Raw genomic sequence first — 23,763 nt, forward strand, 5'->3', positions numbered from 1 at the left:
AACATTCTCGTGCCAATAGGCTCAGCCAGTGCTAACAAACATTGGATTTCTTACATCTACAGTACCACTGGCAAAACGCTCCAACTGGAACTGCACCAGCCAGTCAAATGGCTGCATCACAGACAGAATTTGAAAATGGTTCACCTAACAATTTTTTTTCTCTTGTCAGTGCTGGTATTGCCAAAAATATGGTAGATTTTGTCTCCAAGAAGCCCCCAAGAAAGAAGCTCCAGAACCAGCCAGCCCCTGGGAAGGGAATGCTCAAATTCTGCATCACCAATAGGGATGAGGTAGGCAAAATGAAAATCGTCATGATAAAAGAAACAAAGCAAAGAAGAGGCAACTGATAGACACTGAGAATCAGCAATGGTAGGGCGAAGGATACATGAAGTGCATCCAAATAATAAATGCAAGAAAAATGTCAGTCTAGGCAGAACTAGTAGAAAGAATCATGTTTCTAGGACTGAGGATTCTTCACAGTCTGGCGTAAAATAAAGAAAAAGCATGAAATAAAAGGCTAAGAAAAAAAGTCTACTAACTGTTAGAATTAAAATCGCAGGTTAAAGAGATGGCAGCAGGCTTGGAACGCCTCCTGTCCTGGAACAAGGCACAGGGAGAGAAAAATGTAGGTTCTTTTCAGCTGGAAATACAGATTATAGCCAACAGAATAAAATGTGAAAAGAGAAGACAGAAGGAAAAGGAAGGAAGCAAGCATAGAATAAAGTAAACTGCCTGCTAAAATAGTTTAGGAAAACCTGGCAAGCAGAGTCCTTGGCAGGGTGGCCCAGCAGGAACTCCTTTCCATCAGCATTTCCAGCAGGCTGTAGTGCTGGGAGGCGCAGGCGCAACTGTCGCAGCACTGAGTTCTGCCAGACCTCCCACACCCACAGCAGAACCAGGCTCCTCTTCTCTGTGAGCTACAAGCCCAGCTGGGCTTCTTCTCTACAGGTACACTCCTGAGGAGTCTAACGTCTTCCTAAACAATTTCTACACCTTTTTAGTCACCCATTTCAGACAATTTGAGATCTAGCTTGAGGGCAGTTCAGGCTTTCCAAGACAGAAACAACAAGACCTCTGCATCGTGCTCAAAGGTCGTTCAACTCCAAAATGATTTATGTGACCTGTGTAGCATTTTATTGCTACTGTTACATGAGGTCTTCTTCCTGTGCTTCAATAAATGGCACACTAGTCTGTCTGAGTTGAACCCATGCTGCTCTTTCTGAGCTGTGTACTTAGCCATACTGGTATATTTTACTTACTGCACTGAGCAAGGGGCTATTTCTACAATAATAACAGTGATTATGGATCATAAGTCAGCTGTGCTGGCTTCCCTGATAACAGATTCCTGTGGCATCACCTCTGTGTTAGCAAATACAGCAGCATAAAGTTATTCACAGTTCAAATACCCAACAGCAGTAACTGACACTTAAATTGATGGAAAACACTCATGGCAGGCCCTTTTGTTTCCTTTTTTTCCAAGGAAGGGGAAATTGCAACAATAAAAATTGCTCTAATACTCATAAAGTATCATGTTTGTTCAAGACCCAAAAATCCATGATTTCAGGATTGATAATATTTGCATCTCTTCCATCTTTTAAATTTTTTTTTAACATTTCTTTCCCCAAAGTAAGATGAAATGTGAGTGTTACATAAACACAAATTATTTTTTCCTATTTAAATGCCATAAATCACACTGAACTAACCTTTGGAGATCAATTAGCAGATCATGTTACTTTTAAAATGCTGGAGTTAAAGGTGGCTTTACAAGAAGTGGAACGAAGATCTGGCTTTTACAAAACGGAGTAGAAATACCAGACACTCAAATACCCATTAACGTGTTCATACGTTTGGCAGCATAACATGCAGAACATCAGGACATGTTTCAAAAGAAAAATTCATTTCACCACTTATACAGCTGTGTTTGCCTCCCACTCTCCCTCCTCAAATGTTAGGTGCAGAGACCCAAACAAAACAGGGAAGATAATCAGAAGCAGGAGCATTTCTTATCAAAAGCATGGCTTCCAAACTGGACACACAGTGAATTTTTTTTTGTTATAGACTGAACACAAACTACTGGAAAAAGCTGTACTTAAGATATGAAAGAATATGTTTCCAGTGAATGCTACTTATCATTTAAAAGAAGAAAATTTTCTGGCAATCAGGTATTTTCTGTATTTCATCTTTCCCTTATCAAGGAAAACTACACCAGCAAATAGTGCTTAAACAAAAAAATCTGCTGCTGCCTGAAAAAAAAAAAAAAGATTTAACCTGGTTTTCACACTCCCCCAATGTCATTGCAAAATCAAGTCATTCTCAGCATTTTGAACATAAATCTCATGCCAGCCACTTTATATTTCAAACGCTCATGCTTTAAGCTTTGTCAGTGAAAGAAACCATCGATGATTCAGAAATGAGTGCTTTTAATATTCTCTGTTTTGTCCAAAATGCAGCAGGTCATGACTGTCATTTATTCCCTGTGCTCACGTAAATCAGTTTTAAAACATGCACCTCAAAATAGAATTTCACCTGTACATTTCAAGCTTTGGCCACTACCTGGTACAACTTCTTACACAAATGGTCCCCTTAAAAAAATCATTTGAGTATGGGATTTGCAGGATTCTGCAGCCTCTCTAAGGCAACTCCACCTTTGATGTAATCTTGATGAATATGATGCAGCTATGAGAAGGATGATTTTGCCCATTTACTCAATAAAAGCAACTATACAATCAAAGACTATTTGAAGAAAATCTGGAGATTTTAGACAATGTTTTTAAATTTCACCAGACAGTATTTTTTCTGATTTACTGTTATGCTTGCAGCAACATAAGTTTTAAATATATTAGCAGTGGGAGATTTTGCAAAATAACACGACTTTCACAAGAAGGTGTTTTTTGGTAGCATCTTCTGTGCTCAAAAACTGCCAGAGCGCTTTTCAGAGGTTCATTACCTCTCACAATCAAAATAGAGCTGCTGAAGCATGAGCTTCGAAAACAGGGCTATCACTTCTCCATATAGTCACACTTCATAATTTAAACATGCAAAGCTAAAGGACTAGGAAACATTGCACCAAACAAGACATAAGCCTCCACCCATTTATCTAGAACACACTCGCAACTCAAAACCAAATTCAGGTTCACTAAACCAAGTGCAGTAAAGGGTTCGGAAATGTACTCCCTTTGTCGCCCTTTCGAGGCTCAAGGATCGCTAACTTCCCAGCCACCCCAGAAACAGCATTACTCTTTTTCTTTCTGCGATTTTCATTTAAAATATACTAGACCGCAGAGAAAGGAGAAAACAATGGCTCTCTAAGCTAGTGGAAAGCTTTGCCCCGCTATGCATGCATGCTTTCAGGAAAGCCAGGGTGCGGCCCCACCCATATGAAAGGAACTTCCTATAGCACTGGAAAAGGGGAAAAAGAAAAAAAAAATCATGTAATGTGTAGCAAATAACAGTTCCAGAAGAGTTGTTTCAGGTAAATAGATACATGTTATAGAAAAATGCACCCTTTCTACAGGTATCCTCAAATGAGCTCTGGAACTCCCGAAAATTCTCTATTAGTTTCCCAGCCAAGAAAAGACATTGGGGAATCAAGTAACTGTTCACTTCACAGGATTCTATTCCTAAAAGAGTAGAATTCTGTGTTACTGATATGCTGATGCCTCTGAAATCCATGCAGCCAGGGCTGCAACTAGCCTGAAAGTACAGCCTGAGGAGAACAAATTGCTTGCAGCTTATTCATCCTCTTCTTATCAATGGTATTCACAACCTAGAGGGTCTATTCATGTACTATGAATGAATAGGTTTCCAATGGCAACGTTTCCAAAGGAACAGTTAGGCCTCCAGAGCCATAAGAAAGGGTGGGGAACCTCAATAATGTTGCTTCAAGGACTGGGAGAGCTGAGGCTTTAAAGTCCTTAAAAGAGATAGATCACCTGTCCACAGTCTGTAGGAATAAAGAACAGATTCAAGCCATTTCTAGCAGCAGCCCCCAGACTAGCCAACACAGAACACACTGAGCAAATCAGAACCGCCACACAGTCCATTTGTGTAAAAGGCTTGATCAGCTAATTTTGCATTCCTTTCTCTCCCACTCTTACAATCAGCTTAGTGCCTTGTTTAAAACACAGCAACCCTCTTCATTCTTACAGCATGCAGAAATATTATGAACGATCGGGGGCCAAAACAGGAGCAAACCAGCAGCAGCCACCAGGAATAACACTGAGCAAACTTGAGCATTTCAGACCTACCCATCTTTGTAGAAAAATAGCTTAATCAGTGCAGTGCTGAGGATAAAATCCTTGCAGGGACGGAGCTGCAGTTCCGCAGTAATCCAAACGAACAAACCATCATCTGTTAATATTTCAAGCCTCACGCATGAAACTGTTAAGGAATCCCTATCACAGCACAATCATTATTAGATGCACAAGAGATTTTGTGCTCTAAGGAATGATGCTCCATTCCATGAAGAGGACAGGTGGAAAGAAAAATGGAAGAATAAGCAGAGGCCCAGTGAAATCGTCATGAATTTTTTTTTCTCCCTGGGTCATTTACGAGTGGGAGACCCCTCCAGGATTCAAACCAATCAATCTTTATTTAGCACATCCTTTTCTCACTCTGCCTGTGTAGAAAGACTGCAGCAAATGGTGCAAGGGATTGTGGGATGGGGATGCAGCAGAGAGCTGCAACCAGATTCGCTGGGTTATTTTTTTTTCCTCCCTACTCAGCAATCAGCTGTTCCGAGGCTCCGCGCAGGGCCATTGAATTTGGTCACCAGAATGTTATTACAGGATTAGCAGGCGGAGACAGCTACCACTGTGCATCTGGCATGTCAGTGCAGCTAAGAAATACATATGCAAATATTACTCACAAATCAGAAAAAACAATTTAACTCCGAAAGAGAGAGTAAACATTACGTAACATCCATTACCAGGACAGCTGCCAGAGATAAAACGAAAGCACTTTCATTTATAAAGATGATAAAGTTTAACACTTAATGATTCCACTCAGATTTTTCCAGGATTCAGGGTATTTCTTGGAATGTAATTCTTCCCTGCTTCAACTTCCAGAAGCAACAAAAGACCCCACAAACACTCTTTGTCTCTCCCCAGATGTTTAGAGCAGAAGCAAAGAGCCTCTCTGGAAAACTGTGCTACTGACACACAAACCAGCAGCAGCTTCTACTACTACAGAACCACATATTTAACCTGACTCAGTCTCAAGTCAAATATTCAAGGCAGCAATTAGTAAACTCATATTAAAGGAATTTGAGAATCAAGGCTAACAGACTGTTCAGCTTTTCTATAAACATTACTGCAAAGGTGTATTACCATAGTTAACCTATCTACTTGCTTTTTTTTTTTTTTTTAATTCACAGATCAACTCTGATTTTACTAGGCTGTTACCAAAGAAATAAAAAAATTTGGTGACTGCTAGTTTTCAGCTATGCAGAGAAGGTTGTTAAAAAGATGCTTGTGAATACACAGACACCATTGAAGCAAAGCAACATAAAGTTAGCTTTGTCTTCTAGTATAACAGGTGGGTTTTGCATATGAGGTAGTATTTGCATCTCCAAATACAGTGTATCTTTTCTTTTGAAAAAACCAAATCGTATGCAAGTATTTCAGCTAACTGAGGCTAACAAAGCTTTCCACAAATAAAAGAACATAAAGCTCTATTTGCATCAGGAAGAAAACACGTGGGGCTTAAATACTCTTTTTGCTACCCTGACTTAATTAGGACAGACATAGCTATTTTAGAAGTTTAAAATGCTGTCCCAAGCTCTTTAAGCATGGTTTCCAGAATATAATATTATTCCGTTCTTGAATTGGTGAGTCAAGTAGTATTATTAAACATTTAGTGTGACTGAAATGTAATCTAAATTCCTGTTAAAAAAAGAAATTCTGCACACATCCTTTACTTTCCACTTGGGGATTATTTATCCAGATCATTTAATGCATCAGGCAGATCCAGCCTGGTTTCCCTGGACAATGCCCACAGGGTGAAGGCATGTTGTAATCCAGTTTATAACCTGAAATGAAACCTCAGGCAGCGTGTGTGCGTGTATTAGGGTTTGGGGTGCCTGTGCCAAAATACTGCCCCTCTAACTCCCTTAACGTGCTGAATTCAATCAAAGAGAGAGCACAAGGTATGTTTCATTTTAGCTCCAACACTCAGGAGCAGCAGGCATCTGTACAGAAGGACTCACAGTTTAAAAGAAGGCCAGAGATTTCAGGCATGTTTTTGGTTCAGGGAGTTTTTTGGTTTTCTTTTTACATGTCTGGGGAATAGGGGAATCCCTATTTCAAAGAACAAGCAACAGATTTCACTCCTACAACAAGAAGATCCAAGGCCTTTTGTTTCTGCCAGTGGAACAAAGACACTTAAAACAAAAATTAAGTGAGAAAATTCAGAAGTGGCACCCCCAGAACTGAAGAGGAAGACTGTCGGAGAGAAGCATGCAGGTGTCATTTAGTTGCTTGCTTTCCCTTGCTCATTTCAAACGACCTATTAACATACACTAAAACAGAATGACCAGTATCAGTCAAATTACTATTTCCTTTTATGGTCAGTAGTAAGGACTACATACCCCTCAGAACCGATCCCATAACATACCTCATGGCCAAGGGAGACTGCTGGAGCCACTGCTGCAGCCACTCTCATAGGGAAATACACCTCCAAACAAGAGATTCCTTCAGTGCTGTTCTCTTACAATTAACTCTGAGAAGTTGCCTGCTGACAATGAGCTGATACTCCACTAATTATTCTGCTTCTTCAGCAAAACAAAAATGTGCTACTGTGGCAAGGAAAATGAGACAAAAGGCATAGCATTTCCCTGAGATTTTTCTTGTTACATGTTGATACGTGGGTTTCTTCTGCTTAGCAAAGAGGAAAAGGATTCAAACTTGCACTTTACCCCCATAGCAGTTACAACCAGACTCTTTCAAATAGGTTTATTGTGTGTGTACGTCTTTTGTGCTGGGAGATGGGGGCGGGGGTGGTCATTATGTTTTGTTTGTTGTTTTTCTGTTTTTATTTAAAAAAGAATAGGCCAGTTTTCCTCAGAAAATTGCTGCATTTCATTGTTGCTGTTGACTTATCTGTGTCACTGCTGACTACTGAAGAAAGTTCTGGAGAAGAAAATACATAGTACATGCCATCTTCATAGTGCCATGGAAGAGTGATCTAACTTCTGTTGTCATCCTCTGTAAAATTTTGAATAACTTATTCTTTTTCCTGTTCCAAACACAACCTGAATTCATATTCTTAGAGAGGCCATAAATAGTAAGCTACCAAAAAACCTCACAGTTAACTCAGAGGTCATTGGTAGATATTGATATCTTCCCTGATATTAAATAAGTCATCCAAACACTCCAAGTTAAGATTAATGGTCTGCACTGAAGCCTATACTATAAACTGACTGAATAAAGTAGTCTAGTTCACCCTGCTGTACAAAAGCAATCTTAAGGTCAGCAGAAAAAAATTATTGGGTTAGTTCAAACTAAATGACCAGCTAATACAGTCCTGGCAATTAAGCCTGACTGAAAAGTAGGAGATGTGAGAGACCAGAAATCAATTACCCAAAGCCAACATACTGGAAAGGAGGATTAGTTTAGGAACACAAATACAGGATAGGATAGGCTGTTACAGCCATCACCCAGCTCCACACATCCCTAATTTGACCCTGGTGACAGGAGAGCAAGTGAAGTGAAACAGCCAAGTTTTGTCATTGTGGAGCTATGCCCACATGAGGAATCAAGGGCCTCATGAGCCGCTGGCCTTTACCTTCCCCCACTGTGGCTGTGCACCCATGCAGATCCAGCAGCTTCCAGAAAGTGCAACTTCCAGCCCTCACTCCACATCCTCCAGGCTGTAGCTCACACCATCTGAAAAGAGCAACAGCTTCCTCCCACTGGGGGTTTATAACCAGAGGGCATGTCTGCCCCAAAAGGAGCTCTGCTAGGTTCTGGTTCCTCCCCACCAGCCACAGCCTTAAGCCATGGTCACTCCCTCATCTTATGATCCAGCAGAGCAGATGCTTTTTCCCAAATCTTGTGACCCAACGCAAGGGATTTGTCATAGCCTGGGAGGCAAACAACTTGAAAGGTTTGCCTGAGATGTAATGCTGGACTGCTGGAAACTTTCCCAGCAGCCCAGCACCCATCCTCGTATGACTTTGCCACCTTCTCCTATTTCCTTTTACCTTCTGCTTATGCCTGGTTTAGCTTGCCAAGGTTGTGGCTTTTGCAGCACAACTGCAGCAAGGCTAGGACAGCCTGGCCTCCCTGCCCAGCCAGCCTGAGCCTTTCTGGCAGGACTGCACTTCCTGCCTCTCTCCACCACTGAAGTTGCAAGTCAGGCAGCACCAGACACAAACTGCTTTTCTTCCCTCTGTGTTATTCTTTCTCTTCCCACTACTGGGTATCTGTCATTGAAGTGGCACTGCAGTCACCAGAAACAAGCTCTGTATTCTGGCATTCCTTCTGTACAGCAATGGGCTCACCTTCAGTATCACTGTCAGATGCAGATGTCATGAATTACATTTTCTTAAAAAAGTTTTCAGCTGCTGAAGGCACAAAAATAACTGGAATAGAAGCCACTGCTACAAATTAAAGCCTCGCTTAATAGTGTTACATGTTTAATGATTTGTTCTTTTTTCTTCTCCTTTCCCCAGCCTGTAATCAAAGCTTACAAAGGGTGAGCCCCTGAAACCTGGGTGGACCTCTTAAGACACCAACACACTGTTACTGATATGTTTGTTCATTAAATCCAGGATATGGGTGACAAGTTAAGTGATAAAGGTAGTCTCGCATAATTTGCGGTTGTAAGCAATATTTTCCAGGAAGTCAGCGATTCTGAGTCTTGAAACGCGGCAGGGGAAGAGCAGACCCCAGCAACAGAGACGCACATGCGCAGAGTACTATTCAAGGAAGTCACGCACGCCGGAAACCGGACTGTATAAGAGGAAGAACTAAAACCGTGACTGGCGCGGCAGTGGCGGGACAATGGTCCCTCTGTCGCCCAGCGCTGCATTACCTTATTGTTACGCTTGCTGTAATTAATAAAATCCTTGATTGGGACAAGCAACGGTGTCAGACTATTCCGTGCAAAATTTCCTCTATAACAATTTGGTGCCGTGACTCGGATAAGAATACGGATCCGACAGAGGGACTAGGGGAGGCGCCCCGCCTGTACAGGCGGCCTCTGGTTCTGAAGTCGGGATCTTGCTCTTACCGACGAACCCAAATTTGTAACAATAAGGTAAGGAAAACCCTATAAGCTCGGTGCACTCGAGGTCCGGACGAAGACGCAGGAGACGCGTAAGTAACTGCCCATTGTGCAGGGGAATCCGTCCGGGCTGGGTTGGGATCCTGGAATACAACGTGTGTACGTGTGAGTGAGAGGAGAACTGGCAGCCAGATTCTCCAAGTGAGTGCGGACCCTTAAGTAGTGCGTTTCCCATCGCCCGCGAGGGACTGGGCCACGAAAAAGGGGAAGTGAGTGAGTACACACACGGCTGAAAGAGGGTATTCCAGAAGATGGGACAGGGGAAAAGCAAGCCCCCTCCACCCATGAGACCCCCTTCGGTTCTTAGGGATTCACCGCTGGGGTTTATGTTAGAGAATTGGAAATATTATCCCACCACGGGGGACAAGGACAAAGTTAAGATGATACACTTTTGTGTAGAAGTCTGGGGAGGACAAATCTCCAAGGCAGTTTGGTGGCCCAGGTTTGGGTCATCAGAATTATGGGTTCAGAGATTTTTGAATCAGTGGGTACGTAGGTAGGTCCCCTTTAATCAGGAAGAGGCTGATTATGCTGCAGTATGGGTTACCCGCCCAGGGGACCAGGGAGTAGCAATATTCAATCTCTCCCAAATGGAGTTTGGGCATAAAGATAAAAAGACTGAAAAATTGCAGGAGGAGGAGGATGCTCCCCTAATACCACCCCCGTATGCACTTCCCCCATTACCACCGGCGCCTCAGATATTACCTCCTCCTACACCCCCTCCCTCCCCTGGAGATGAAGGTATCGGAGCCGCAGTCAGAAGGAGGAGAAGGGAGCAAAGAGAACATGAGTTACTCCCCTTAAGGGAAGTGCCAATAGGAGGAGCCCAGCCACAACTAGGATTTGTATCTGTCCCTTTGAACTCAAATACTGTTAAGAAATACAGTCTATTTTGAGGATTTTGTTTACTGCAGAAGAAAGGACACATGAAAAGAGACTGCAGACAGAGGATAAAGGATGAGGCGGCATTCAAAGAAGATTAGGGGGGTCAGGGGCTCTATGTATTGGGGACCCGTACGAACAAAGAGCCCTTGATAAAACTGAAACTAGGTCCCCAGTCACAGGAGGTAGAATTTTTGGTAGACTCAGGAGCTGAGAGGTCTACCCTCCAGCAAATACCCCCTGGGTGCAAATTATCTAAAGATACTGCCCATGTGGTTGGAGCAAAGGGAAAACCCTTCAAGGTAGGGATTATACAACAAGTTTTAATAGAAACAGAATCTAAATTAGGTATGGGAAATTTTCTCTTAGTCCCAGAAGCCGATTTTAATCTTTTGGGAAGGGATTTGATGGTAGAATTAGGAGTAGGTTTGGAAGTTAAAAAGGGGAGCTGGGAATTAAAATATGTGCCCTTAGGGTTGAAGATGAACAAGAAATTAATCCCGAAGTCTGGTATACCCCTGAGACCGTGGGCAGACTAAACATCTCGCCATTTAAAGTAACCCTCAAGAACCCGGAGAACCCCGTCCAAATTAAGCAATATTCTATGTCTATAGAAGGGCGGAAGGGGTTGAAACCCGAAGTTGAGAGATTAATATCTCAGGGACTATTAGAACCATGTATGTCCCCATTTAATACCCCAATTTTACCAGTAAAGAAACCCAATGGCACTTATCGACTAGTGCACGATTTAAGAGAAATCAATAAGCGCACTATGTCCAGATTCCCAGTAGTAGCAAACCCCTATACCCTTTTGAGTAAATTGGGGCCAGAAAATTTGTGGTACAGTGTAATAGACTTAAAGGATGCTTTTTGGGCTTGCCCTTTAGACGAAAGCTGTAGAGACTATTTTGCATTTGAATGGGAAGACCCTGACACAGGGCGCAAACAACAATTGAGGTGGACCGTGCTTCCACAGGGGTTTACAGAAAGCCCTAATTTGTTTGGACAAGCCCTAGAACAGATTCTTCAAGATTTTACCCCAGACCCAGAAATTACTCTGATTCAGTATGTGGATGACCTATTGATAGCAGGAAAAATGGAAAATCAAGTCAGAAAAGAAAGCATAAAACTTTTAAATTTTCTGGGGCTTAAGGGGCTGAAGGTATCAAAATCTAAATTACAATTTGTAGAAGAAAAGGTAAAGTATTTAGGACACTACATTGAGAAGGGAGAGAAGACAATTGACCCGGAACAGGTACAGGGAATTTTATCTTTACCCCCTCCAGCAAGTAAAAATAACAGGTTAGACAATGGTTAGGACTATTGGGATATTGCCGCTTATGGATTGAAAACTACAGTAGTAAAGTTAAATTTTTATATGCCAAGCTCACCGAGTCTAATCGTATAAGCTGGGGAAAGACAGATGAAGAGCAACTCTGGGCATTAAGGAGAGAATTGGCAAATGCACCAGTTTTAAGTTTGCCAGACTTAAATCGACCATTTTATCTATTCGCCAACATAGAGAATGGGACAGCATATGGAGTATTAACCCAAGATTGGGCAGGGAAAAAGAAGCCCATAGGATACTTGTCTAAATTATTAGACCCTGTGAGTAGGGGCTGGCCCACATGTTTACAGGCCATTGTTGGATGTGCCTTAATGACAGAGGAGGCTCGAAAAATAACCTTCAATAGTACCATTAAGGTATTATCCCCCCACAATGTGAGGAGTGTTTTGCAGCAAAAAGCTGAAAAATGGATCTCTGATTCCAGATTATTAAAATATGAGGGAATCTTGCTGGAGGCCCCGAATTTAACATTAGAAACTACATCTTTACAAAACCCTGCTCAGTTTTTATTTGGGGAACCAAAACCATCAGAAGAACTGGCCCACGATTGCCTCCGAACTATTGAGGAACAGACTAAGATTAGGCCCGATTTAGAGGAGGAGGGGCTCTCAGAGGGAGAAGTAATTTTTGTGGATGGCTCATCCCGGATAGTGGATGGAAGACGTAGATCAGGGTATGCACTAGTAGCAGGGAAGGATTATGAGGTATTAGAAGCAGGACCCTTGAGTCCGTCATGGTCAGCCCAAGCATGTGAATTATACGCCATCTTGTGGGCTCTTAAAAAAAAAAAAAAAAAAAAAATTTCACTGAACTTCCCAAGGTGGGAAGATACAAGTATGTGTTAGTACTAATAGACCACCTCACCCACTTCGTAGAGGCATTTCCAACCGCAAGGGCCACTGCACACACGGTGGCCAAAGTGTTACTAGAACAAATTGTGCCCAGGTATGGAGTAGCTGAAAGTATAGACTCAGACCAAGGGCCACACTTTGTATCAAAAGTTATTAAGGCCTTGTCAGAAGCCCTTGGAATAAGATGGGAAGAACATACCCCGTGGCACCCTCAAAGTTCGGGGTTAGTAGAGAGAGTTAATGGAGAATTAAAGAAACAGCTAACCAAGTTAACTTTAGAAACCAAACTTAATTGGATTAAGTGTCTCCCCTTGGCCTTGTTAAATCTCAGAACTCTGCCCCGATCTGATGTGGGGATATCTCCTTTTGAAATGCTGTATGGGATGCCGTATGATGCAGGTATGCCTCGAGACCATCCCGGAATAATAGATAAGCAAATGAAAGCATTTATAACTGAGATGATGGCCTTTAGGAAGAAGTTATGGGAAAAAGGGCAGATATTGCAGAGACCACCCTTAAATATTACTCTACATCAGGTGCAACCGGGAGACTGGGTCTTAATCCGAACTCGGAAAGAAACTACTCTCCAGCCCCATTGGGATGGTCCATATCTGGTGCTTCTCACAACAAATACAGCAGTACGAACAGCAGAGCGGGGATGGACTCACGCCAGTCGTATAAAAGGACCAGTGCCCGAGCCTAGGTGGAAGGTCATCAGCCCAGCCGGAGACTTAAAGTTGAAACTCACTCGGGGAACTGCAACAGGAAATTAAGAAAGGACATTCTTGATGAATAGAAAATATTGGTATAAAACTTTTAGGATAGAATATCAACTAGAGCTTGAAAGAGATCATAAGGGAAATATATATGCTGATTGTGTTTGTATTAAATGTAATGATTCTTATTGTAATGGGAATTGTTACCCCTTTGTATGTTACCAATGTTTAGTTTGTGAAAACAGGTGGTGGACCCATTGTCACAGAGGCAGGCCCCCGAGAGGTGTTTGCTGCCTCTGTCTAGAAATTCAGCGGGAGCTTACTGATTTGGTATTGGCTCAGAAAGTAGCTCAAGGGGAATTACAAGTAGACTCTAAAGAGTGGTGGGACATATTTGCAGAAGGCATAAATCCCGAACTATATTGTTACCATTCCAATGAACCAGTCCTTTTTGTGGCACAAATAATAGCTGGAGTGTGTCGCCGTCGGGTAAAAGAAGTAAGGTGTGACGCTCCTCAGGTTAAAGACCACAACTGGAACACCTATATCCAGAGATCCTTAAAGAAAGGGCGAAAGTCCCCTCCTGAAGAATATCCCTGCTGCCGAGAAGATGGGTCTCCCCGTGGCTCGCAGCAACCGAGTCGACGGGCGAGGCAGAGGGAGAGAAAACTGTGGAGGAAGTCGCCCTGGGATAGGTGGAACCAGGAGGTCATGGAAAATGAAATGTCCAAGGACTGGGACTAAAATCAGGGAAGAAGAAAATGAGATGGGAACAAGCCACTGTTACAATGAAAAAGCCACCTGTAGACAACTGTTACTGTCACTACTATCATTATCCCTATGGGTAAGGCAGACAGGAGGTCAAACACACCAGCCTTTCAAATGGTCCTTGATTCGTATGAATGACTACAAAATTTTAGACTCCCTTGTGACCAGTCAGACCCCAGCCTTTAAGGCTGGGTTATGCAACATGACAAACATAGAATAGTGCGGGAGAGTTTTGAATTTAACTGGGTTTTATATGTGTCCGGCCTCAAATCCTGGAAAGAGCTACTGTAATTACCCAGGGGAGTATTACTGTGGGTATTGGGGCTGTGAGACTATTGCTTCCGATTGGACTCCAGGGGGAGGTGCAGATCAATTTATTAGAGCAGGATTTGGTCCCACAGGGTGTGCAAAGCATTGGTTAGGACCATCTGGAGAAATTTCTTACTTAGGAACTTGTGAATATGTGTATATAAATCCAGAGAGCCCTGACTGGGTATTAGGAAAATATTGGGGAATTAGACATTGGGAACCTGGGCGTGATAGAGGGAACCTAATAGTGATAAAGAAAGAACCCGCCCCAGCTGATACCTATGGTATGGGACCGAATAGAGTTTTAGAGGAGGATGAAGAGCTAACACCGGTTACAAATTACCCTGAGGCTACAGGCTCCCCACTAACCATATCCAGTCAGCAGAAAGCACCCTTGCATAACTAAGTCAGTACGCTCATTATCAGAAGTAGTTTTACAAAACAGACGGGGCCTGGATTTATTATTTTGGCAACAGGGAGGACTTTGTGTAGCCTTAAAAGAAGAGTGTTGCACCTATATAGATCAAACGGGAATAGTCTTTGACACCCTAGGAGAACTAAGAAAACAACTAGAAAAAAAAAGGGAAAGAGAAAGAGAATCCCATCAGAGTTGGTATGAGAGTTGGTTCAATCATTCCCCATGGTTGACTACCTTACTGTCCACCATAGCTGGACCAATATTTTTACTAGTTCTTGTATTAACTTTTGGTCCCTGTATTTTTAACAAACTTATTACAATAGTAAAAGCGCGACTGGAAGCTGCCCACTTGCTGCTGGTACAAGCAAAATATGAGGACTTAGAAAATAGAAAGGGAGAAACGGGAGATGGATTGGAATGGAGCAGACAAGAGCTTAAGTGATTTAATGCACAACATAAATTAACCTAAAGACAAAGGGGGGATATTGTTACTGATATGTTTGTTCATTAAATCCAGGATATGGGTGACAAGTTAAGTGATAAAGGTAGTCTCGCATAATTTGCGGTTGTAAGCAATATTTTCCAGGAAGTCAGCGATTCTGAGTCTTGAAACGCGGCAGGGGAAGAGCAGACCCCAGCAACAGAGACGCACATGCGCAGAGTACTATTCAAGGAAGTCACGCACGCCGGAAACCGGACTGTATAAGAGGAAGAACTAAAACCGTGACTGGCGCGGCAGTGGCGGGACAATGGTCCCTCTGTCGCCCAGCGCTGCATTACCTTATTGTTACGCTTGCTGTAATTAATAAAATCCTTGATTGGGACAAGCAACGGTGTCAGACTATTCCGTGCAAAATTTCCTCTATAACACACACTAATGCTTTATACTCCAGTTGTAGAGGGAAGGTTACGACTGGCATCTAAAAACCACGTTTCGTCCCTCTCCTCGTCTCCAAAACTTGTGCCTCTGCAGTACTTCTTCTCCACCCCACTTTGGAGGTAAGTAGTCCTGCTTCTATCCCCAGAGACCCTATCTCCCAGCAGTCCTGTCCTTGGATGGAGAGGGGACCTGCTGGTGGCTGCACTGCAAACACCAAGGGACAAGTCTGGCAGGTTAGAGCTTGTGTGATCACACAGTCATCACCAACGGAGAGGCTATTTGTGTGACTGAGGTTTTCAGGACCTCATTTTGAGTCAGGGCCTTGCACAATAAATTCCAAAACAGCTGGAACACACTAAATTTACTGCACATGCGAGGACAATGCATGGATGAGCATCTATGAATCCTCAACCAAATACCTCAAATTCTCAAAAATGAGATTTCAGAGAGAAGGGGTAGGAAATGAATGAAATGGACACACCAAGGGAAATAGCAGGATAAAAGTAACAGGTTAAATTAAAGCATCAGAACTGCAATTTAGGGCCCTTTCCATGTTTAATAAAATGTCATATTCTCAGGTGAGCTCCTAAAAAACAATCTGCAGTGAGGTATGTCAAAGTAATTATTTCAGGGATTAGATGTTGTGCACTCATAAGTAAAAGAATTTAAAATTGTACATGTGCCATCCAAAGCAATGAGTCAGAGCATCTCTACTGAAAAAAACCCTACCCTGACTACTGATACTGTTACTATCACCCTTACAGTTGCACATTTTTGACTCTCTAGGTCTGCCTATTTTGTGAACACTCACAGATCTCTGTTCAGCTTTTATAGGTACACAGGCTCAAATAAAACCAAGCTGAACTGACAAATAATTAAAACTGCACATCAAAACACTGCTGTTTCCATAAACATCTGCTGTGAAATGCTACTTGAAATAAAAGTGCTCCATGAAGACTCTACACTTAATACTTAACTCCACAGTTAATACTTCTAGGAGCAGGAAAACAGGCAATAGAGCAAAAAAGGAGGATGATCAAGAATCTATTTGGAAAAAGGTCTCTGGTCTTTTCTACGTACTGTTAGATATAAGATATCCTGAAAAATGCTCTAGGCATTTTCTTTAGAGTTGCTGAGCAACAGGGGAAAAAAAATGAATGGAAGCAGAAAATGCTACATTTTTCAATGCTTTTGGTACTGTAGAACTGTGTGGTGAAAATTGTAGAGACCATCCCCTTCACTCCCTCCTGAGACTGGATCTGCCCCATGCTGCATGTCCACTGCAGCTCTCCCTTTAGGGGAGGTAACACACATCAGGTACTGGAGTTTAGTCACATATTCTCTGATGACCACCAAAAAGTTCCTCTGTTGTTTCCATTTAATTCAGTAGGATTTTGGTGAACTAGCATGAAATTTAAATCAGCAACGGAAAAGGCAGGACTGAGCAATCACTACAAGCCACGTAACTTCTTTGCAAAATCAACTTAAGAAAGTGCCAACCGTTTAGAATGTTTTTCTTGCAACCTTCAAAACTCCCGCTTCCCATCAAATATAACATACGAAACACAAACCAGAAGGTAAAGAAACCCAAGCCACCTTAGGTGTCTCACAGCAATAAACAGGAGATACAATCTAAGTATTAAAAAAGCAAAAATGGAGGCAGAAAGGAAAGGAATTATTATCATCTCAGCACAAAAACACATTTTGGGATAAGGACTAAGAAGGAGGGAGAAAAAAAGAGCCCCTCTCCAGCATGTGAGCAGCCTGAATCTGGGTCCACATCCTCTGTAACACTTATATTGTTTAAAATAAAAAATATTGATTGCTGCACCTCCATATTTACCTTAGCTGATGAACACTACCCACCTCATTTTCTTGTCCACAGCCCAGCAGCGATGTTAACTTCTATATCTACCAAGTCTTCTTCTGAACCAAAATATCTTTCAAAAACACAGCTATATGTCTAAACATGTATATTGTCCTTGGGTTCAGAGAAAACCTTGCTCAAGCATTAAGTGGCAGGCAGAAGTTTACCCAGGCAGGCTCTTTATGTTGGCAAAAGTGCAACGCTGAACTTTCACAGCAAGTAGGTAAACACATAGCTGTGTGCAGCACGTAGTCTGGCAGCACCAGCAGTAGTGAGAAACAATGTCAGGACAACCTTGGCAAAAGGAGCTCTGTGGGTTTTAACAATGGTTGTGGGCACAGGAGCTGAACAGACCAAACAGCCATAGGAAAAAGCCCTCTACAGCTCTCGGTGGGAGCTCAGAGTGCTCAGAGCTTGAGTGTGCCAGCTGTGACGCTGTGTCCTCCACCTCCACACTCACAGGGACACTCTATTTGACTTCCCAGAAGTCACCTCCAGCAGTTCAAAACTTGGAAACACCCAACGGCTGAACTTCACCCAGTAAAAATGTTCTTCCAGTCCTCAGCAAGGACACTCATTTGCTGATTGCATGCCAGCACTCCTATTTAAAGAACTGTTGTTATTGGAAAGAGCTGAAACCTTTCTACAGCAGGGATTAAGTGCTCCCTGCACCTTGCGCTTTGCCTGCAGAAATCCATGAACTCCCAGCATGTGCTTCCACAGCAGAGTTTTACCACAGCCACAGTAACGTGTTACCTGCCTGCAAAGTCCATCAAACCCCTGTGTGGGCAGGATCCCCAGACAGTCCTACCAAGCAGCCCCTCTGGCTCAGCCCAGGTTTTACTCAAGCCTTCTCCCTTGTATAAACAAGGTCTTATACATAACACAAAGCTGTCCACCTTTACCCTTAATCTCCAAAAACAACTTTCCTAAGCTTCCTCTTAGACATCTCTTGCATGTTCAGGCCAGATGCCCAAAGGCCCTTATGCTCATAAGCAAATGCTCAGCTCTGATGTAGGTTAGATTTTTGCAAAAATGACATTCTCAGGATACCTGGTACATACACTGCTGCATGAATATCAGTGTCTTCAACTGGCATCACAACTTGGGAAGCAGCTAATGAAAGAGGAATAAAGCAGAACCACTCACATGCACAATTTTAAGACTCCCAAGCTGAACGGGGATATCCAGGACATACATTTCTCCATGAAAACACATCCATTTTACTTCACAGGAAACCCAGTACATTTTTGTGTACATGAAAAGCAAATTAGGGGACAGTATAGGAAACTGTAATAACCATGTGAATGCCTCTGTCTGTTAAAAAAAAAAAAAAAAAACAAAAAAAAACAAAAAAAAGGCATCTGGAAAAAAATCTGGCATCAGGAGAGATAAGAATAATATTAATCAATATAATCAACATAATCAACCATATTATCATTTGGATTGTGACAGCACCTGGAGATCTCTTTCAAGTACCAGAATCCAGCTGTGATAGGCACCTGCTACACAGCACACAAGTTCCCTTGGGTAGGCAGCACATATCTTAAGGCCAAACACAGTTAGACTGTTGCTATTTAACTGTATCTGTGACAGTAGGCACTTTCTACACTATGAAATAAGTTTTCATAGCCAGCCATCTATTTAGATAAGGACTATCTTTGTAAAGAAACAGGTGCAAGACAGTGGCTTCTATAGCATGAAACTCTTGCAGTTAGGAGTAGGAGCAGATCTTAGCATGCTCTTTCCTTTGCAAACTCTAAGGGTGAATATAAGAACTGCCTGAGATTTTAGAAATAGTCCTTGTGATGACTGTGACAAGATGCACCATGTGGTTACTGAAACAGATTATACATAGTAAGTGATAAAACCCAAGAGAGGTGTATGCAAAGTAACCAGATGTAAGCACTGATGTTACAAGCAACTGAGAAATCCTAGTGGAAAACCAGTTACAAACAGGACATGGACACAGCCCTACCTCAGGTACTGAACTTCTCTAACTCAGATTCCACAGTAAGCAGCTCTTAGGAGGTATTTCAAGTAACTTAAATGCTTTTGGAAGGTTGATGAAGCAGTCATCATTAGGTTTTTGGCAGGTGGAGTCTGTTGTCCTCTTGAGTTAAATTTTATTCACAATGTATTGTTTCTTCACTATTTGTATCTCTTGCTTTTCACTGGCCACAGAGGAGAAGCCTCTTTAGTGGACACCAGTAATCTGCTGGATAATTCTTCAACCTGTGAGCTGTGGACTCATTTTCCAGGATGCTAGAGTTGTTAATAATTTACAGACTTTCCAGGAGAGTGGGACAAATTAATGGTGAATAAATTGATTAAAGACACCACCTCTACCAGGAGCAGAACAGGAAGCACAAATCATTGAATACAGAAGATCATTCTGAAGAGTACATGATATCTCTGATCCATTCTTGTGCTTTTCTGTAAACATCTACTGTCAGCAGCCATCCAAATTATAAGGCTAGGCTAGATTTACTTTTGATTTGACCCAGACAAACCTTGAAATTACTCAGAGCAGACATCACAAGAGTTACTCCCTTTTGGCATAGTTAATGGCCATGCATGGCTCTACAGGCTTGCTTCTATCACTTTGCAAAGCTGGGCCATTTAGCGATGTCAGGTGAAATGAATCCCTCAGAGATCTGCCTTATTACACCACTGTTGCATGAGGAACGTCACTCAAGGCCAGAGAGTACCTTTAGCAGGTACACCCATTTCAAGTCATAAAAACAAGGCTCCCAACAATGGTGAATGACTAATCATCACCCCAAGCAGAGAACCCTTTTATAATGAATACAGTAATAACTTAGCACTTCTTTTCCCCCTTCCTCCTACCTTTTTGAATTTACTTCATCCTTAAGAAAAAAAAGAGACTTCCAGTGATATTTTCTTTTTCTGGTTTCTCTGCACAGGCACTCTGTATTATTAATGTATTAAGCAATATCATAGAGCTTGGGGAAACCATGCCTTGATCACTGTCCTGGTTCTTCTCATTTAAAAGTTGCCCACCTTCAACATCAGAGGTCTCTTCAGACAGTGCACATCTTCAGAGCAAGCCTACTGTATGAGCACATTCTAGAGGTGAAACAATGATGGTCGTCAGAGGATAAAGGCCACCATTCGGGGCACAGATAAAAACCCATTCCAAAAGTTAAAAACGGGAAGAAATCTTCCTGCTTATACAATTACTTGCATTCAAGACTGTGTAATAAGTCAGCTTCTGATAAGACAAACAAAAATTTTCAACTGTGCCACCAGAGGAAATGGAACTACTCTCTTTTTTTTTTTTTTTGCAAATCCACCTTAATATACACAAACATTTTTGCATGCTCTAATCTAGTCTGGTTTTTTACTATGTTTTACAGGATGAAATAGAAAAATCTAATTAGAATGAGGAAGCTAAGGGATGAAGGGATGCTCTGCTTACACAGAATATGTGGTGCAATTTTTACAGAACAATCCTCCAATACTTAATGCCTTCTTTTTTTGTGTAATAAAGGATTGCACTTATCCCCACTGAGAGATTTTAAGTAAAGGATTACTTTTGTAAATTAATGAAAAACTATTTGTCTTTAATTAGGAACTAAATATCTCAGAACATGTCTGTATTTTACAATCAAAATTTATTTCCAGCTATTTTGGATGCAAGACAAAAAGTTATCCCTGCTTATTTGATAAACACAATGAAATCTTCATGGTGCAACATTTAATTTTATCTTTCTTACATTTTCTGAGCTGAGATGCATAAAGACCAATTGCTCCCAAAACTACTCAGAGCAGACTAAGAATTAGGTAAGAAGAGAAGAACCAGTTCTTTGAAGTGCATCCAGTAAAACTTAAAAGAACTTTGGAAAGACCACATATTAACCCATATTGTTGTATTGTGCCAGAGTAACACTCAGGACAAAACCAAAAAATCCTCTCAGATGCTGTGAAATAATTTGTGGCTCTACTCGACAATTTGGCCCTAGGTTTCCTAACTTCAGCACAGAACTTGAGTTCTGGATATCAAATTAAATCTGCTTTCAAGATAAAAAAAGAAAACAGAAACAAAACAAACCAGCACCTGCAGAAGCTTATCTTGTGGGAATTAATCCGTGAAGGTTTACAGTAACACTTACAGCAATAGAGGGATAACAGGAGAGAAAGTTGTAGAATGGAATTTCATGAACACTGTTACCTCACTGGAAAAAGAACAGCAAAAGCAAAGCCAAATCAAAACACTTTGCGAATGCAGCGAAACATGGCAGCTTTTCCTCTTCACCAGTTTATGTATGCTGAGGTTTGTTCCTCAATCCAGCATTTTCATTCTGGGGGTCATTTTAGTTCCTGAAGAATTTTTAAGTATTTGCAACTTACAGCTGTTCTCAGAGAAACCAGGGGGCTCTGAAGACATCATTGAAACTGCTGACACCTGCTCTTTTGGAAGTCCCATTTCTCACAGAATATGCAAGTTCTTTAATAGAACAGATCACGGGCCAAATATGGTTGGGTCTAAATATGGGACACGTACTGTGTCTCCAAGGACCACTACAGAGATCGACGCATTCAGAGGCACACAAACCCCACAGTTGTTGGGATCTTTTCAAGAACATTTCCAAGTTCAGCACAATCTTTTTGAGTGCAATTTGTTGTAGTTCTGTAAGTAATTGTTTCAAGCATATTTGCTCAAGATTCATCGCTACTTTGGAGGGCTTTTGTTCTGCAAAAGGTGCAGAAGCATTTTGCACTTCCATGTTTTCATACTATGCAGAGTTATGTAGTTCAAAATAACCTGGACACTGCTCTTTCCTTGCTAAATCAACCCCTGAGTACTTCACAAAATATACAGGTAGATATCACACACCTTCAAGCTCACAAATAACCACGTTCTGCAGAACTTTGATGTAGAAGGAGGCAGGCACAGTATAGATCCTCACAGGGACTAAGACTTCTTTTAAGCCATCAGTCCAGGCATGACAAATTTCCAAATTACACGTTCACTGAAGGAACATCCTCAAAACTAGCACTCAAATCCCATTTAAAAAAAAAAAAGTAGGATTGTCACTCTTTGTTTCCAGAACTACAAGAAAAAACCATCAAGAATAGAAGCTCATGGCAGCACAAAACAAATAGCTTTCCATGACAAAAGAACAGAAAGTCACCCATAAATAAACTGATCATACACATGTTTAGGCAGACTAATAACACTAAGACAAATAAATCCATACTGGATTAGGAGCAAGCAAATTGCTGAACATTCATCTCAAGCATTTAAAATCTGATCAAAAGTAATTGCATCTACTTCGATCCTTTCATCTCTGTCACAAAGAGCGTCTGCCTTGGCATAAGGACAGAAGATCACCATCCATCTAATTAACCACTCCTACAATGCATCTAAAATTGATAATATTCAGAGGGTTTTAAAGTGAGACAGAATGAATAATACGTTCACACATGAGCAAAAGTACTGACCATAAAAAGCAGAGTTGTTTGGAGTTCTTCCAGAGGAACATTAGGTATATACGTGATTACAGTAAATTTTTAAATCCTTTCTCTTCTCCTAGAGACAGAGCATATTCTTAAGTTATTATCACCTAGATTTAATATTTAACAATAAACCACTGCAGCCATTTCAGCGTGAGCTCCTTTTGATGCTTCTGTTAGCTGGGTCACCATGTAATGTAAGAAGTGCCAGAATACATGCTGCTAACATTTTTCACGTGTCTATGATTAGTCTCTTCTTAATTTAGCTGTGCCTCTTTTAACCCTGCAACTAGACAGTGGCCAGATGGATAGAGCTAGCCAACATCTACCTGCTACATCTACCTGATGCCGAGTTCAGCACCTCAAGAACTATATTTCATTTGCATTTCCAATTTTAATTCTTCCTTTTGAATGGGATTTGTCTCTGCGTTTTTGCCCGAAAGTCCAGCTAGCAAGTAGGAATCTGGCTAGATCCTTGGCTGTCCCCACACAGAACATTAGTGACATGTCACATCATTTGTTTCACTCTGTGGTACTGCAGTTATAAACTGTTACTTCTGATCAAACTAAATTACCTACTTTCAGCTAAAATCACCTTTCAAAATTAGTAATGCCCAATCCAAATATAACCAGCCACTCCAATTATTAGAAGGAGTGACATGCAATATGTCTACAGACTGTGGACAGAAAATGGTTAGACAGTCTGTGGTAGAAAACAAAGGCAAATGCCTTTAATGTTCCAATTTATACAATAAATATTTATCTATTTGAACTACAGAAATAAAGGATGGTCTTTCTTAATAGAAATAAAACCATTCAAAAAGTTTGACATGAAATGCCATCTTAATTTCTCCAAAGATCAGCCTGAGTTTTGTTCAGTGGAAGTTGATCTTTACTTCAGTTGATCAAAAACAAAATGGAAGAAAAAGAGATCTTGTGCTCAAAACAGGAATTCTTC

At 41.5% G+C, this 23,763-nt stretch overlaps 1 protein-coding gene and 1 long non-coding RNA gene across 17 annotated transcripts in view; one reads left to right on the forward strand and one right to left on the reverse strand.

The window, feature by feature from the left end:
* Positions 1–23,763, reverse strand: part of TRIM2 (tripartite motif containing 2) — a 120,036-nt gene that overhangs the window by 38,611 nt on the left and 57,662 nt on the right. The window contains exon 1 of one of the 16 annotated variants that reach the window (XM_066186118.1): positions 22,794–22,856. The exons of 11 other annotated variants lie outside the window; for them this stretch is intronic. The gene's annotated coding sequence lies outside the window, so the exon portion shown is untranslated. Of the gene's footprint in view, positions 1–539; positions 587–4,247; positions 4,263–6,612; positions 6,629–22,793; positions 22,857–23,763 lie in introns of those variants that run through there. 4 more of the 16 variants (XM_066186123.1, XM_066186122.1, XM_066186121.1 and 1 more) reach the window with 4 other exon arrangements.
* On the forward strand, positions 8,741–15,404 carry LOC136291241 (uncharacterized). Its single transcript, XR_010721463.1, has 2 exons — positions 8,741–9,317; positions 12,903–15,404. It is a non-coding gene; the product is annotated as an uncharacterized lncRNA (long non-coding RNA).

This window comes from Chamaea fasciata, unplaced genomic scaffold, assembly GCF_029207755.1.
Source record: "Chamaea fasciata isolate MVZ Bird 193981 ecotype frontalis unplaced genomic scaffold, bChaFas1.0.hap1 SCAF_6, whole genome shotgun sequence".
NCBI classification, from domain to species: Eukaryota; Metazoa; Chordata; class Aves; order Passeriformes; family Sylviidae; genus Chamaea; species Chamaea fasciata.